The sequence below is a fragment of the Pectinophora gossypiella genome, chromosome 20 (assembly GCF_024362695.1).
Source record: "Pectinophora gossypiella chromosome 20, ilPecGoss1.1, whole genome shotgun sequence".
NCBI classification, from domain to species: Eukaryota; Metazoa; Arthropoda; class Insecta; order Lepidoptera; family Gelechiidae; genus Pectinophora; species Pectinophora gossypiella.
Genome location: NC_065423.1, coordinates 1,017,423 through 1,036,711, shown reverse-complemented (window position 1 = coordinate 1,036,711; position 19,289 = coordinate 1,017,423). Strand labels below are relative to the sequence as shown.

The following is a 19,289-nucleotide window of genomic DNA, read 5'->3' as shown; positions in this document are numbered from 1 at the left end:
TTATTATATCGAAAATAATAAGTGAGAGTACAATTTAAGATAGGTAGTAATTCTGGTCATATGGATAGCCTAGTCTAGACTTCACGGTCTGTTTCGAAGCTAGATCCCCATAATTGGTACTAATTACTTTCAAATAACTTTATTTTATTACTAGTTTTTCTAACTAGTTATTTGAAGTGAGATAATAACAGTGCGCCTGCTCCTACGTGTATGATCAAAATAGCTATTTTCATTGAAAATCTTGTTTACCTACCTGCTATTTTTTTATAGATAGATTTTTTATATTTGTAGAAGGAAATTAATAACAATATAACATAACATTATACTAACTGTCACTTCTTCTTCTTATCGTGTGGGTTGTCAGGTGGATTACCAACCCCATCAACCCTGGTGTCAGGGTTATTACTGAGCCGCCATAGGCCCCTGCCATGACTCATATAACGACTACGTACTTACATCAGTAAGTAGCAACCGGGACCAACGGCTTAGGTACGTGCCTTCCGAAGGGATCTTCTTACTTCTGGACAATCAGGTGATCAGCCTGTAATGTCCTAACCAAACTAGGGATCACAAAGTGATTTTTGTGATTTGTCCCCACCGGGATTCGAACCCGGGACCTCCGGATCGTGAGCACAACGCTCAACCACAGGACCACGGAGGCCGTTCTGTCACTGTAGTCCTGTAGTACACCGGCTTGCTTCCCAAACGAAAAGCGCCGGTTCGAACCCCGGTACCGAAATTGCACCAATGAGTTATTAATTTATCTTAAGTGCAGTTTTCACTAACACAGTTGGCTCGACCATTATAGACGGCAATACGGCTCACCTATCACCTTGTTCTAACAGAAAGTTCGCTGAGTTGTGGCCTCTGGCCCTAAATAACAATACAAATTATATTGGGGTAGTTAGAGGTATAGATATCGCACGACGACAGTTAGAAGTCAATCATTTATCAACTTTCAATCACTTTAGTTATTGAAATTATAAAGAAACCTTCACATAGCCTTATCAGGCTTCGTATCAATCGGTTTCGAAGAACAAATTGCAACTGCAAGTTTTCTCTGCCCACCCCGTCGATGATTGCGGCCGTGAAAACATTTATGATGCGAATTGGTTGATACCTTTATTAAATATCTATAAAATATTCTCGATGCCAAACACCTTAGCGCATTCTTGCTTTTAGTTTTTCAATTCCGCTCTCTGCGTAGAACTGCTGTTTTAATTTTTCGTCTCAACAAAATAATAACCATTTCAATCACTTAAAACTGATTTATATTACATACAAAGTTAATGCTTTATGATAAATTTGTAATAATTTATATTTTTATATAGTTTTCTTAAGGAAAATGTGAGGAAAATCGTGAAAAGTTTCGCGTACCGCCATCTAGTGGTGAGTGGACAGCAACTTATGTCGTCGGCGGCGGAACTTTGCTCTTTACCTCTTGCCAAGGTGATATAGTTTTATTACAAAACTTTATTTAGTTTATTGTTAATACAATAATAATGATGTACAACATATCATATCGTACGTCAATTTAAAATTAGCAATAAAATATTATTTTGATTTACGATTTTTCACTTCAAATGAATCTGTTGAACTTCCACCTATTGAAGTGCATACTCGAGATATTTTACCCGGATTTTTTATTTGTACATATTTATTATTAAAAATATTGAATTATTTACCAATAAACACTTTTCTTTTTCAAAATTATTTTATTAAATAATAGCGATAAAATCACAAAATACTAAAATAAAAAGTTTACAAAACATCGTAAAAAAAGGGTAAATGACCAGATGATGGCCAATGCTCGACGAACCTAGTAACCGAATTTCGGCGATGGCGCGAAACAAAAACTGACCTATATCGCGCCCCCGAGTTCAGCCACCCCTGTGCCTACGAGACGGTCCCTGCGTCTTGCCCTTCTATACGGTGCACTTTGCATTATTTCAAGGTGACGACTCATTGTCGAATAAGTATTTTTTATTATTCTATTTTATTTTGAATAGTAAAGAGTGTTTTATATGTTTATTTGAGAGGGTAGATGTTTGTTTTTTAATAGGCAGGTGGGACAAAGGTGAACGTGGAAACGGAAGTAGTGAGGAAAAGTATGTGAAGTTAAAGATCAATACGTTTATACAACAAAAAGTATCAGGTAGGCGTGTTTGTTGTTGCCATCTGCCCGAACGCTAAAGCGGACGTAAACAAATGCAACTCGTTGCATTACCCAAGGAGCAGGCAGTCGATCGCGCCGCAAAAAAGCGCATCCTATTATCGACTACAACAAAAGGACTTGTGCAGTGATACCTAAGTACACATCTCGATTCATCGTCTCGACTCGATCCGAACCGATCCTATTGGCGCGCCCCACTGTCGCCGCGCGGGAGCGGGACGGAGCGCGCGATTTGAAAAGAGAGAGACGAGGAGGGAGACGGTCATCTTAGCTACCGAGTAGCGTCCCACTGGGCGGGGCCGCGCTAAGGAGCGAGCCTCAGATGCGCGTCGCGTTGGTGGGGCTTCGGCCGAAGGATCGCACTGCAGTCGAGAGTCGCGGCCCCGACGCGCGCCCGCGACCACGCGCGCTCATTCTCTCCCCGAGGATCACCTTACGTAATAACAAATAATCGGATCGGAATCGCTTATCCGATAATCGATTGTGAACAGTGAACTTTCGATAATTGTGAATTTTAATTAATTATTTTTTTTATCAAAAAACGCTGTGAACTTGAGTTTCTGTGCACTTTGTGTCATGTTTTTGTTTTGTTTTCGCTCAGACTTGAGATTATTTTTGGGCGTAGCTGACTGTGTTTTCCTTTTATAATTTTGTAACACTTTCTTTGCAAGACATTGTGAGTGCATATCGAACGACAATTTCTGGACTTTATGAGTTCTTTTGAAATATTTTGACTTGGCAGTGTCATGTGGACATAATTACAGAATTATTGTGATTGTTCAACTCTCATCTGAAAACAAACGTAAGTGTTTTCGTTGCCATCAGTGTTTATGTTACATGACGTTTGTTTCATTTCTTTACAATTAGGCCAAGTGTGATATATTTTTTTATAATAGTGATAGGTAACTTAAGGATTCAAAATTTTAGTACTTTTGGCAGGATCACATCTCATAAGATGTATTTTAAGTGGATGGGTACTAGCCTAAAATATTTCTAACTAGTCGATGACCTCCAATAAGAAAATGGACTTATAGATTTATATTATTATCAGAAGTTGCTGTGTACAAGAGCCGTGCTTATGTGCATTTACACTAAAATACTAGTTGACTATCGAACATACAACTTTTATTAATAAAAATTGACTGTTGTCATCTGTAACAACCTAACAATAGCCGATAAAATTCCCAATAGAAACCAAACTTTATTAGTCATAGAATTTCCAAGAGATTTCTAAAATCAATTGACTGAAATTTTCACGTTCTGACTCACTTCACCAGCGAATATATCACTGTGAAAAAATAAAAGTCGTGTCCGGCGTCTTTGAGTGATCGCACATATTTCGCGGAAACATCGATAATAATTTCTCGTTAGAAACAGAATGTGACAGGTAGTTGCACTTGCGATCGATAATTTAGAGGAAGAAATCGGTTAATTATCTGGTATTTATATTACAAATGCGATACGGCGATCGCGACGCGCGCTGTTCCGCCGGACACCGGTCTCTGATGTTGACCAATTACTGGCACATTTATCCTAATTCTTGTTCGGTTCTTAATTTCTTGGTAAATATACCGCTCGATATTGTGTGTGCGTCAAGCTAGCGGCCTCAAAAAAAAAATGGGCACGAAAAAATAATTTGACCATACCAAAAAATAGTACTCTTATTGAAAAAAATAGTACCTGTTGTAAAAAAATTAGTACCATCACGGTTCTGGAATTATAGCCATGTTTTATTGCACTTGCTAGCTTGACGGTGAGCGAAATTTGGCGAGAGTTAACGACAAGGTCTTTCGCTTTGATTTAAACGCCAAAAAATAGTATCGAAATAGTACTCACCCCCTGCAAAATACCGAAAGTAGTACTTCAACGGTTCCAAAGTTATAAAGGTAGTTCTTTGATCCCGCTAGCTTGACGTTTTGAAAATACCTATTATCTGGGGAATGCTTGCATACTTCAGTTTGTAACTAATGTCAATAAACTCGTATGAAATAGTACTCCCTACCATCATAATTTGGACCTGATTCTCTTTGTAGAAATATGTCAAAAAGTCATTATAACCTATGTCATACATTTATCAAGACGAGTACAGTCGCGAACAAAATTATTACACATGGTCAAGAATGTTGTCAGATTTCAGTATTTTTCCCCATTTTTGGGTAAAAATTGGTGAAGTGCCAGGGTTGTTAGATGAAAGTAATATCATTGTTGAAACTCTTTGAGTTATTCTACAAATACTGCAAATTGTTTATTAACAAACACTTCGATCCGTAACAAATTCAACATGAAGGTATAAATTATAAAATAAAACAGCAGATTAAAAATGTATTATGATGTATTAAAATCACAGATTGTTTTCGATAAGAACTAGACCCATGCAGCCATTTTCTATTAAAATTAGTGCATATGGGTGTATGCAATAGGATTTTTTTGTAATAGCAGCACTGAAGTGCAAAGAAATGGTAGGGTAGACCTCCAAAATGGCAATACTTACGAATAAATTGTGAGGTTATGTAATTGTCTACGTGACTGTATCAACAACAAATGTATGGCATAGGTTATGATGATTTTTTAACATTTCTACAAAGAGAATCGGATCAAAATTAAGATGGTAGGGAGTACTATTTCATACGAGTTTATTGACATTAGTTACATACTGAAGTATGCAAGCGTTCCCCAGATAATAGGTATTTTCAAAACGTCAAGCTAGCGGGATCAAAGAACTGCCTTTATAACTTTGGAACCGTTGAAGTACTACTTTCGGTATTTTGCAGGGGGTGAGTACTATTTCGGTACTATTTTTTGGCATTTAAATCAAAGCGAAAGACCTTGTCGTTAACTCTCGCCAAATTTCGCTCACCGTCAAGCTAGCAAGTGCAATAAAACATGGCTATAAATCCAGAACCGTGATGGTACTAATTTTTTTACAACAGGTACTATTTTTTTTAATAAGAGTACTATTTTTTGGTATGGTCAAATTATTTTTTCGTGCCCATTTTTTTTTTGAGGCCGCTAGCTTGACGCACACGATATTGTTTTAGATTTGTGAAGAGAAGTAAAACATTGAAAAATAGTGTCGCATAGTAGGTAGGTAGGTACTCGTAGGTTCAAAAATTGAACAAAACAAAAATTCGTAGGTACGTAACAAAATTCAAGTCGATAATAATAGTTACTTATTTATTAGGTATTTAATCATACGAAATGTTATAAACAGTCGTAGATAATTATAAACTTTGTGTTAAAATAAATAGGCAATTTAATTTATCAGTCAGTGATATTTTGAAAATCTTAGGTGGGTACCTAATTAAAATGTAATATTGTGATGATAATTAGTTTCATGTTGTATTTTATTAATCAAATAGAATACTTTTCTAATGCAAATAACTGATAGGTAGTTGACACTTTCATTTTATAGTAAGTTTATATATTTATTTGCCCATTCAAAAACAATTAAAATATATAATTCATACCTAACTACTCGTGTATGAGAAGTAAATCTAGTTTTCAGCTAAATATAATACGTACCTATTAAAAAGAATTTGTTCTCTAAATCCTTACCCCGTTATCTCTCGGCCGCGAAATCTCAAGGAGGGACAGAAAATTATTTTGACTAATTTATCCATCCATTCACAAAATTAGGGTAGTTTCGACATTCTCGTACAGAGGGCGCGAGAGGGGTTTTTGACCTCTGACTTAGTCCGGTTTCTATTTTCAAATTCGCTATTCCAATTCGGGAACCTACGAATGCATTTTATTTTTAAATCTCGTATTCTCAACTTTGGCGATAACGGTTGTTGTAGAGTGATAGTATGCCAGTAAGAAATATTTTAGGTTATTGCATTTTTGAATAAAATATTTTTACAGAATTCTAAAAAATTATAAACATTTTTGTAACCAGATAAATTCTAATAAGAAAATAAATAAATTCGGATAGTGCCACATTCATTTTGATGAAAAGTATAATAAAAAATACATGTAGGAAAGTATTTATCTTTTTATAATAATAAAAAATATTTAACTATCATTGTATTGAATTTCTGTAAGTAATAATTATTATCAACTTTGTTACAAGTTTTCTTATTCGAAACGACAATAACTACCACATTGCTATCAATTACAGTTATGCCAATTAGAATCGAGAATATCGACTGAGCAGTATCGATTTACACTGAATCGAGATGTCAAGATCGTGAGATTTGAATGTGGAATATGTTATTGTTCTACTTTTATGTGATGGCGGTTTTTTACACGCGTAGTTAAGATGTTAGTAAAGTTACATTGTAAATCAATGGTTTACAATATTTTTTATTACAACTGAGTAAAACACCTCCACTAACCTGCAGTGGAGCAGCGTGGTGGAGTATGCTCCGTACCCCCTCCGGTTGATTGAGGGGAGGCCTGTGCCCAGCAGTGGGACGTATATAGGCAGTTTATGTATGTTATGTACCTACAACTGAGTAGGTAGGTAGGTACCAAGTTCTTTAAGATAATTTTGCAGTTAAATAGTCAAAGTAGGTAGGTACTAGGTACTCCTAAAATTCTTATTAATCACATTTCATTACTCTGTTATAAAGATTTTCTAGATTTTTAAAGTCTACAATTTTTTTGCTGAAACTGAACATTAACAATTTTATCTTAATCTATAAAGTTTATAGTTATTACTATTATAAAATAAATATCACACTTGGTTTAGTTTTAAAAAATATTTTACATTTTTATTATCTATTACACTTACACACATAAACTCACGTCTGTAATCCCTAACAAAGCCACAAGTAATCCAAAACTTGCAGCCACGGTTGATATTTCCCCTTTTTTTATTATTTTATGATTTATACTTCTGGTAACCCCCATAGTTGAACTTTAGCACGATTCGACTCCATAAACAAAATAAATTAAAATTCCTGTATTGATTGTGATCAAAAATTTCAATATTATAATAATATTACACATGCATATATAAACCTATATGGTAATTTTGAATGTTTCGCGGAACGAATGAATATATTAAATGGGAAAAAATATAAAGTCATTAAAAATAATTTATTTCTTCCTTTTTTATCGGGATGTTTACAAACTTTTTTATTCGCTCCTATCGAGAATAAAAATAATTCTATTTAATGTCATGCGTACGCTTTCTAGTATTCGAACCTGTAAAGTCACTAACACCCACGATCCGGAGGTCCCGGGTTCGAATCCCGGTGAGGACATATCACAAAAATCACTTTGTGATTCTCAGTTAGGGCATTACAAGCTGATCACCCGATTGTCTTTAAGTAAGATGATCCGTGCTTCGAAAAGCACGTTAAGTCGTTGCTCCCCGTTATTACTTACTGATGTAGGAACATAATCGATACATGACATATCAGGGGCATTAGGCGACCCAATAATATCCCTGACAACCAAGGTTGATGAGGTTGGTAATTCACCTCACAACCCATACGATAACCAAAAAACTAAATCTAAAAACACTTTTAACCAATGAACAACATAACGCAGTTATGTATATAATAGTAGCCTATAGTAGCATATTATATATTAAAGCAATTGAAATATTTCTATAAACAAAATAATGAGTTATTAATTTATCTTAAGCGCAGTTTTCAATAACACAGTTGGCTCGACCATTGTAGACGGCGATACGGCTCACCACCTATCACCCTGGTCTAACAGAAAGCTTGGTGATGTGTGAGTGTTTACTTCATCTACGATGGATGTCCCTCTGACTACCCTAATTGGGACACAGAGTCGTGATCTTATGTAATAAATAGAAATAGAGATTTTAATACAAACATAAAACACTATAGATTTTATGGAGTGCGACTGAAAACGATCACATAATATCTGACAGTGCGCATATATCATTTAGATAGTAATAGCTTTAGCACTACTCTAGTCTAGAATAATGGGTATTTATAGGCTACCTAGCCCTAAAATCCACCACTGACCCGCAGTGGAGCAACGTGGTGGAGTACGCTCCATACCCCCTCCGATTGTGCCCAGCAGTGGGACTCAGCTTGTTTAGATAGATAGATAGATAAAATACTTTATTGAGCACAATGGACACAAAATACAGAGATAAGGACAACATATAAAAAAGCACAACAGGCGGCCTTATTGCTCATGCAGCAATTACTTCCAGGCAACCTTTGGGTACAGGAAAATTTTGTACAAGTATAATAATAGCTTTATTTTTTTTTTGCTTGCTTTTTTATTTTATCTTATGTAATGTAATGTTAGTATAGTGTTTGAGCGTTGGGTTCCTACTCTAAAGGTCCTCAGTTCGATTCCCGATGGGGACACGTCTATAAAAAAATCACTTCGTCTATCCCCAGCCAACACATTGAACGAAGCATCATACGTCTAACTATGAAAACAATCATAGTTAAGTATAGTTTAATATAGATCAGTGATCCAAGTACGATAGCAGATGTTGTTAAATGGATCTTCATAGTGATCTCTTCCGTAGTGATGACTTCATACAGATTGTTTATTATACTTAACTATAGTTATATTCACTATGACAGGATGTCTATGACATTCTTCGATCATTTTTTTTTATCTAGTAGCATAAGTATGCTTATCTACCCAATAAAAAAAGTACATCAAATACCTTATAATATAGATACCGACCCCGCCGGCGTGGTCGATGATTTCCCTCAATCAGCGCTTATCGCTATCGACCCACTAGATTAATTCTTTCAAATATTTTTCCTCTCAGACCTGAGCCGAGGTTCGCGCCCAACTGGGCACCCTCAGGCCTGTTGTCTTAAACGTTGTACCGGGTGAGAGCCTTCAGTGCTCCCCATTTGTCCGGCCAAGTATGTAATGCCAAAAAAAAAATACTGGCCTGAGTAGAGCCACAAGTAATCGAAGACAACTTGCAGCCACTGTTGATACAAAGTCCTAAGGTGGATATGATGAACCTTATGTGGCGACGGATCAGCATATCACCCATTACAATTGTCCATCATGTTAGAGGACACAATCCCTCTGTCGGATTTTACGACATGCCTGAAGTTTGGTCCGTGTTAGCGCACCATAGGTGAGAATGGACAATATCCACGTGACGAGTTTGCGCTTGAGATATATTGGTCACCTTTCATCAGCTCCTTTATGAACGAGAATTATAGTTATTGTAATATAAACAGATTCATCTCAAAGCATTTAGTTCTCATAGTTCGTTGTTGTACCATTCATATCTTGACGGTTATGGTAACGAAACACCAATAATTGATACATTAGCGGTATATTGTTTACTTTAGCAATATATTGTGATATGACACGAACCAGCGCGCGAGTTGCAAGCGAGAGCGGATTTGCTACGCTACGATTTACACAGACACTACACATTGACATCATCGTACAGTCATGAGCAATATAATGTACCCACTTTAGGACTCTATCGCACTAACAAATTTGACATTTAGTGAGACTTACAGTTCAATTTGTCAAAAAAGTTAATGTGACATGGTACCAAAGTGTATACATATTAATGCTCGTGACCGTACACGCGCATCTATGTGTGTGACGTCTGACACCATACCATTCAAGTCTAAACAACGTTTGAGGGGGTGAGGTAAACCTAGCTCAGACCCTGGTGGGGAGCGGAGAGTTGCCGTTCTATGTGTAGTAAGTATTATTCGTTATTCTATGGCTATAGGCAACAATAATTACACATCTACGCAACATTTTCTAAAATCGAATAAAATTACATTAAACACACATTGTTTCAATTCAAAGAAATGTGTCAGGATCGAAGCAAATGGAATTCTACAGTTTCGGCGGCTTTGTCTATTTCAACTAAATACCTAATGTAGATCGAAAAATACAAAAAAAATAATTGAAAACAGATCAAAAATAGTGATAGTATTTACAAAAATAATAGTAATAAAACATAAATCAAAGAAAAATCTAACATAGCCTAACAACACGACGTAGCATCACGCCTGTATACCTGAAGGGGTAAGATGAAGTGTGTCTAAGTCTCATGTAATCGGTAGGGGAGGGAGCCTATTACTAAATAATAAAAAAAAACAAATTACTTAATACCTTATTACCAGTTGCAATACGAGGTGGAATTAGGTGAGAATTCAATATTGAATGAGAAAAGTCTGTATCGCTTTATCACTTTGACACTTTTAGGTCACGTCATTGCTACTATTTGCTGCTAAAATTTTCTCCTAAAGAATTCTGAGCGACTAGTCCAACTAATTCTACTACCTAACAAAAACTTTATTAGTGTATATCTAGTATATATTAGTATATATCTTCAAACCTAGATAACCCTACAATCCGCTGTCACCTAAAACTCGCCCCACAAAATCACCTCGACACAACAAAGCCACACAATTCCATATCCTATCACCGTCCCATACAAACCAAATTCCCCTATAGACCCCGTGAGAAAATATGCCAATGCTCTCAATCGAAAGATAAAGAAGTCGCTAATAGCGAAATGTGATCCGCCATTTTTGTTATTTTTATTTTTTCTCGGAATAGGACTTGTTGTGATTGAGCGAACTTCCGTTGTAAGCTTGTTCGCATTTTAAAATTAATAAGTGTTATATGAACTGTCACGTGCTTCGGTATCTATGGGAGCCTAGTACTTGGATTTCTATTAGCAAGCAAATTAAGGTTTTGATTGAGAAAATATTTACCTAACCTAACACAATTATTTATTTTGTCGCTTGTCCGAAAGTAAGACGATCCGTGCTTCGGAAGGCACGTTAAGCCGTTGGTCCCGGTTACTACTTACTGATTTAAGTACGTAGTCGTTATATGAGTCATGTCAGGGGCCTTTGGCGGCTCAATAGTAACCCTGACACCTGTTGATGAGGTTGGTAATTCACCTCACAACCCACACGATAGAAGAAGATTTTGTCGCTGAAAAAAGAGCTTTTAATAAAAGTTTACCAAAAACCGGTGTACTTACCAAAAATGGTTATAATTCCAAACACCTAAAAATTGCCGCTTGCCACAAAACATAATGATCTGATTCTATTCAAAACGGAATCTATGAATTGGAAAATACAACAAAATAGTATCTCCCATTTAATTACAAAGTAGAGCAGCTACTACAACAAACACTCACTCTACCAAACAAGACTCATAACGTTTACCCCTTGCCTATCGGAGTCAATGACAAAAAAAAACAAAAGCGCGGTCCCAATAGCGTCGTTTACGTTCGTTTATTTGCTCATAAGCTCCAGTAACCAATTTTATAACCATCAAAGGCCGAACATGTGGCGAAATCGGTGCCTTCGATGGCCGAAAAAAAAGAAAAACGCATCGCCGTCTTCGTCACTTGTATAGCGCCGTCTCTGTCTAACGCCACATGTGTTTCCCGCCTGCGATCAATGGATATTGTTTTTTTAATAGTTTTATTTATCGGCCTGGGATACAAGGGAATCGATGTCGATTATTATTATAATTGTTAGCGGCCAGCGTCTTAAAGCACAGATTATGAAGAATAAAAGTGAAGTTTGATGGCTTCTAAATACAAACTCTTGGGTAGTTTTTATGCCCTGGTACATGATTTGCCTTGTTAGTACCTGGTGAAGGATAAAATATTTGTGTTTCATTCATAGTTTAATTGTTTTTTAATAAAAAAAAACATACTATCATGACGTCCAATGTCTAACTTTGAATTCGTGTTTAGTAATAGATAATTGATATCACGTGGTTTCCAGTATGTGTGCCCAGTTAATGATATTAGGGTCGCTGCCTATTACATGGGGCTTAAACATAGTTGGCAAACAGTGGGTGTATATACTATACAGCTCAGCCTAGCCCTTGGAGGATACAGGCGTGATGTACAGTTATGTGTTATGTTACTCTTATGGGATAAAATGTCCGTCTCATTATAGGTATTCTTTCTTTAAACTTTATGCATTTTCACAATTGACTATCAAACTGATGATGATGAATGTGGAGGAAGCAAGAGAAGTGTGTCAGGATCGAAGCAAATGGAATTCTATAGTCTCTGCTTACCCCGGTGGGAAATAGGCGTGAGTTTATGTATGTATGTACTATCAAACTGAGAGAACTCCAAAGCTTCTGTGAAGAGATTTATCTCTGACAAAAATCCACTACTTGCCCAGACAAATGTTACGCAAAACCATACACATTATTCGAACCTATAACCTTTCCTAAACCACCTACCAGCTGACCCATAACCATAAATCCATGATGACAAAAATAAATCCCGTAGCATGCAGTGACAATAATTGTGCCATAATTTATACATGCGCTCGCGCAACTGCCAATGAGTCGATCACGTTGATATTCTGCCAAATTGTAAATGTCACAGATGCAAGGAGTTATTATAGTTCCATACATACATGTGTAAACTTACGTCAATATCAATATTATAGAGAATGTCCAAAATAACTTCATATTATTTGTATCTTACATACATACATAAGATCACGCCTGTTTCCCGTTGGGGGTAGGCAGAGAGCACGGAATTCCACTCTCATCAAAGGCTTCATGCATGTTACATTACATACATACATACATAAACTCACGCCCGTAATCCCTAATGGGGTGGGCAGAGCCACAAGAAATCAAAGACAACTTGCAGCCACTGTTGATACGATGTCGTAAGCTGGATATGATAAACCTTATGGTGATAAGGGATCAGCCTATCGCCCATAACATTAGTCCATCATGTTAGAGGACACAATCCCTCTGTCGGTTTTTACGACATGCCCGGGGAGACAAGCAGCTGAACGTGTTCTATGTTTTTATTTGCTCCCAGAACAGCATAGAAGCAACATACATTACATTATAACATATATACCGCGATACGATTCACTTTCTCCCCACCTGTCCGGCCAAGTAGTTAATATCATCTGCGGCAATCTACAATAAGTCACGTCAAAACGATACGGTTCACCACCTATCACATTGGTCTAACATAAAGCTCGGTGAGGTGTGGGTACTTAGTTCATCTTGCGATGATTTACGCTCCTCCGCCTATCCCAATTGGGTCGTGTACGGTCACGAGCATTAATATGTATACACTTTGGTACCATGTCACATTAACTTTTTTGACAAATTGAACTGTTAAGTCTCACTAAATGTCAAATATGTTAGTGCAACAGAGTCCTAAAGTGGGTACATAATATTGCTCATGACTGTACTAGATTCAAGATAAATTGTGAAATTCTGATTACTAAATAAAGACCGATCTAAAACTAACAAAAAGTTTTCTTTTTTCTATTCAACTTATTTATGAATTTTAATCAAGAAAAACGTAATAATAAATCCGACATTTTATCACGTTTTTCTATGACGTCACAGTGTGCTTTTTCGTACAAATTCCGTAGTAATTTCGTGTTTTGACGTTTAGTAAAAAGTAACTGATTTGACTAGTCGGAAACTATCCTATTGGGAATACAGTCATAAGCTTTAAAACATTACCCTCTTCCCTTGGCAGTCGGGTAAAAAGAAGATCAGTTAAACAAAAACCTAGGGCCAATATGACCTTTGTGGAGTAATCAGTACACACTCGTGCACCATTATAACTTAAATCAGTAATCTCCAACCTATGGACTTTTAATAATGAGCCCAAAAGTTCAACTCTTGCGCAAGTCAATAACTCTGCAAACACGAGCAATGATCTAAGCTCCAACAGGTGACGGCGATGAGGTATAGCGCATTCTTTAGCTAATTATAGTCCAGTGATCCATTCGCATCGTTTGGCAGACTATAGTGTTATGATCTATTATGATCTGTCGCGTTGTTTGTTTGTTGTCCACTTCTGGACATTTTTTTTTTAAATACAAGATTTCCAAAACCTGAGCCGAAGAAGACGAAGGCGCTTAAGAGCCGTGGTAGCCCAGTTGCTAGAACTAGCCTCTCACTTTAAGGTCGCAGGTTCGAATCCAGCACAGGCCTAAACCAATGATTGTCGAATTTGTTTTCGAATTCATGTTTAGATCATAAATGATTACACTGCAACCACTTGAGCAGCGTTGTCTATTTGGCCGAATTAAAATGAAAAAAAAAAACAAGAAGAGCGCCATTTTGTATATCTGTTTAAAAGTTACACTCAAGAAACATCAAAACATCTTCAAACCAGTCAAGCCCTTTCACGACTACCCTACATTTGTTTTTTACAACTTTTTTTATAGAGTGATATCGATAACTCACCGTGACTGCAACACGTTCCTTGCGGGGGAGGCAGGCCGTCTTATAGTGAAGGGTGACCATCATTTGAAAGGTTAACTAGACTTTCATAATACTGATATTATTGACTATTGGAAATCGTTCATATGATCCTATCCGAGATTTTTTTAAGAATCTTTCGACTTGGTCATCTTTTGGGTTAATGCACACCTGTAATTCCTATTGGGGTGACCAGAGCCGCACATTCCCGTAAGATTGACTTGCGATTGCAAGTTGTTACTGAAGTCCTGTTTTTTTTTTCAAGGGGATTGGGGTGGTGCGGAGCAGAATCGACAAAACGTTTTGAAGCTAATTTGAGCCATTGGGCAATGGTTGGCAGACCTAGGTCAAAGTGCAGATTTTCATTGCGAAAGAACCACGGAGCTCCCGTGGTTTTCCGTATATGAAACGATTTTGTATTACCACTGAAGTCCTGTGAATGAAATGAAAATTATTATAAATATAGTATATAGGTGGAAGTAATGAAATGAGTAACCGGGCACAAATACTGGAAACCACGTGATATCAACAAAATCAAAACATCAAGATGTTTTTAAGATCATAGCGCCACGATTGAAAGGATACGCAGAAATGAATAATGCACAGAGCTACTCACATCCAGTTATATTTAAGTTCCATTTATTTTCTTGTATTTACCCCCTCCGGTTGATTCAGGAGAGGCCTGTGCCCAGCAGTGGGACGTATATAACTGTTTATGTTATGTATGAAAAAAGAAAATTTTTCATCTCGAGCTCCTCCGTGCTTCGGAAGGCACGTTAAGCCGTTGGTCCCGGCTGCATTAGCAGTCGTTAATAACCATCAATCCGCACTGGGCCCGATCTCCCTATCCATATATCCGGGGAAGGCCCGTGCCCCAGCAGTAGGGACGTTAATGGGCTGATGATGATGATGTTATGTATGTATTTTCAGGACGATGTTTTTTTTTTATTATTTTTGTCTCATCATCACTAATTTAAGAGCCACGCTCTTGTCGGTGTAGCATTCTCCATTCTTGTCTATCAAAGACCAATTCCTTCACCTCCTTATAAGACGCATTCGCCTTCTCTTTAATCTGTTCCATGTAAGCTTTTCTTGGTCTTCCCCTTCCTCTCTTTCCTTGTAGCTTTTGTATTTTTGTCTACGGTTACCAAAACTCATAGTCACTCTAGCGAGGGGAAGACAAACATTCAAATGTCATATTTCGTGTTTCGATGTCTTTTTCTCCCCTTCACAGATAGCAAATCGAATGGGAAACGTAGGGACAATCACCTCGTTTGTAACACAATTGCAAATGACACGTTAATAAAAAAAATATTCAACTGAAAAATAAAGACAGACAGACAGTGCCCATTCAAGATTTGAGAGTAGGCTCTACAACAACCGGATGGATAACTTTACTTTGGATGATAAATACGAATTGTGGCGATAGCGACTCTCCGAACGGCGATTCCCGCTACGGCGAGTCTCTTTACGGCGAGTTCCTTGACGGATTCCTAAAAAAAATCAGAATTGATGAAAAGCTGATTTCCAAACAGTTTTTACCATGACTGTACTATACAAAAAAATCGGCATCGACATTAAACCACTCGCCGTAAAGAGACTCGCTGTGAACGTAAAATTTTATAAATACAGGGTGTAAGTGACATCGTAACGAATACTGAAGGGAAATAATTCTGAGAAATGAATATTATTGTGAGTTAATATCAAGTAGAATTTGCCATCGCAAAAGTATAGGATTGAAAATAATTTACAACAACTAAAAAAAACATGAATTTTGCGACGGAAAATTCCATTTGATAGCAACTCAGAATCATGGGCTAAACCATTTGTCTGTCTTGTGTTAGTCTAATTTTTTTTTTTATATATTCTGTTCTACGTACAACAGACTGCAGACTGTTAAATAAATTAATTAATCCATGATGCCAGTTTGAAGAACGCGTGACTTGGTAGCGTCACAGGTTCCAGTCCCGGGTCGCGCTCTAAACCACTGAATTCGACTTCTTTTTCAAATCCTTAAAAAGATATTTTAATAAAACCGACACTCATCATCATCAGCCCATTAACGTCCCCACTGCTGGGGCACGGGCCTTCCCTATGGATGGATAGGGAAATCGGGCCTTAAACCATCACGCGGGCCCAGTGCGGATTGATGGTTATTAATGACTGCCAATGCAGCCGGAACCAACGGCTTAACGTGCCTTCCGAAGCACGGAGGAGCTCGAGATGAAAACTTTTTTTTTCTTTTTTTGTGGTCACCCATCCTATGACCGGCCTTTGCGGAAGTTGCTTAACTTCAACAATCGCAGACCGAGCGCGTTTACCGCTGCGCCACCGAGCTCCTCGTTAAACCGACATTAATGTAATTTAATTAAGTTGCATAAAAACTATTACAAAAACCGAGTGACCTCATTTCAAACTCATATTATCTTCCTTGTTTTATTATTATTATGTGCATAATAAATATTATTATTCTCACTACAGACCTAATATAAAATGATATATCGATGTTGCTGGCGGTAATCCTGCTTATGGCAAGGTGCGTTCTTTCATGAACATAATTTTAGGGTTCCGTACCACAATTTACTCTTTGAACATGTAAAGGCTTTTAAATGTCCCTTAGTTAATATACTTCTCATCAAAAACATAAGAAACATTTCGGTAGATATTTATTTTTCAAAATACAAGAATTGAATTAAACTTTAGAATTCGAAATTGGAACATTAACTTTAACAATAATAATTCACTTATGAGGTGCTTCGATTTTTTTCAACGAAAATGGTGTGGGTTGAGTTCCTCCCTCACTCCCTCGATATATTTTTTTATAAATAATAAGTGATCGCTGACATAAGACAACGTCAAAACTCACGAAATGTATATAGGAGAAGATAGATATCACTATGTTATGATAAACTGTAAGACACTATCAAAAATATCAACAGAGTATTTTTCCAGATTATAAAGTATATCTTTCTATCCGGAACCATTTCCACATACGGCCGACTCTTGCTTAACCATTTTTTATCCCATCCTTTCTTACTTTTTACCCACATATTTATGTCAACTGAAACAGTTAAGGATCCCTAATGAATTATATATTTTCTAATTATGATCCCCTAGTGTGTAGTGGATGGTAATGTGTTTGGTTTAAAAATAACGCTTCCGTTTTTTATATCACGTCTATGGTGATAGATTTACGTGGTTCCATGTTTGATTTGGTTTAAATATTATGATGATCGTTTGAACATACTGCACTTTGGTTATGATTCGGGCTTGGAATGAAAAGGCAGTTAGAATTTGCCATGAGGCTCTTGATTTACTAAGTTGACTAAAAGCATATTCTTCAGAACTAGTTCCTTTATTTTTTGGACAACATATTTTTACTACATGTATATTAGGTATGTTCAGTTTAGTGTATGTATGCCATAAAGCGTTTTTTTTTTTTTTTGGTAGGAAGGTCAAACAGACAGAATATTGCGAAATGAAAATGAAAAATACAAATAATTCCACTAAGATGAATCTATAATTGATGTTGAAGTTTATTTTCTGTGGGTTCATATAGTAGTAATAGGATTGTTCATTCATGTCTTATGCGATTGTTCATGAGGAATGGTGACCGACACCAGTATTTTTCCTAATTTTTGTTTGCTTCCTACTTTGATCATAATATACATAGATCGAAGGTTTACTATGTATAATTGTAAACTAAGTGATATCTACACGTTTCATATGTAACCCGGGGTAATCTATAATTGGCTTTCTTGTTACTTAGAATATTATATCACTACTATAATTATAAGATGTTGATTACCTGAACAATAAATAAATAAAATCACTGGCTACCTTGACACGACCATAAAATAAAATAGACATGCTTTTACATTCATGTAAGTAAATGTATTTACAGTTCAATAACTTTGTTAATACAGACTTATCGTCCATAGATTATCAACTATTTCGCTAATAAGATCATAGTTTTTTCTCTCCTTTTTCGCCATACTTTTATGCGCCTAACAGTTAGTCTGTTAGCCGTGCGTAGTATCGGTCGACGCGCATTATTTCACATAGCAGTATAATGTTTAACTGCTGATATCGACCTAATTTATTTCGCATATGGCTGTTTATCACGCAGGGATTAAAAAAAAGAATGCACTTTAATGTTTAATGATCTGTTTTAATGATTGATGCTGATTGAAGGAGAATGAGAAAGATTTACTTTACAATAGATGCGTTATTTGCTATACAGCTATTACTTCCAGGTGATAATTTTTTTTTGCTTTTGATGGGTTTGCTCTTGGCCCCAGCCTTCCCCGAAGGCATTGTCGATCTACCATGGCCTCTCTCTGTGAACGGTCACGAGCATTAATATGTATACACTGTGGTACCATGTCACATTAACTTTTTTGACAAATTGAACTGTAAGTCTCACTAAATGTCAAATATGTTAGTGCGACAGAGTTCTAAAGTGGGTACATTATATTGCTCATGACTGAACGTATATCCTCCCTGCTGGCTTTTGCGCTGGCCAAATATCTCTCTATGACTGAACTGTCTGCATAACCGACAACGCAAGGTGGTCAGTGAAAAAGATGTTGGAGGCAGACTATAAAAGTTGTATATTGGCATGGTTTATGTCAAATGAAAAAAAAAACATGAAACCTCTTTCTTTATGATAATTATTCTAACTAATAAGTAATTAAATTATTTTTGTTTAAAACTTACCAGTGATTAGGACGTCGTCGGTTTTAAGAAATGATTATTCAGATTTCGCATGGACAGGAGAAGGACCAGGCGGTGTAAAGGTTAACACGCTCATCCCGACTTGACAAGAGCTGTGGGTTCAAGTCCCGCCCGAGTCATATTTTTTTTCTAATAAGTAATTATTTTTATAAGTTTGTTATTCCTATTGTAATAGGTAACATACCTACCTATTCGAGTCCATATTCGT

The 19,289-nt window shown here is 36.6% G+C and overlaps 1 protein-coding gene across 4 annotated transcripts in view; it reads left to right on the top strand.

Annotated features, from left to right (window-relative positions):
- The first annotated feature begins 2,522 nt into the window (after positions 1-2,522).
- The window catches only part of LOC126375857 (homeobox protein cut), a 194,737-nt gene continuing 177,970 nt past the window's right edge, over positions 2,523-19,289 (top strand). For 3 of the 4 annotated variants that reach the window (XM_050022915.1, XM_050022913.1, XM_050022912.1), the window contains exon 1: positions 2,523-2,975. The gene's annotated coding sequence lies outside the window, so the exon portion shown is untranslated. The remainder of the gene's footprint in view (positions 2,976-19,289) is intronic. The other variant, XM_050022917.1, reaches the window with a different exon arrangement.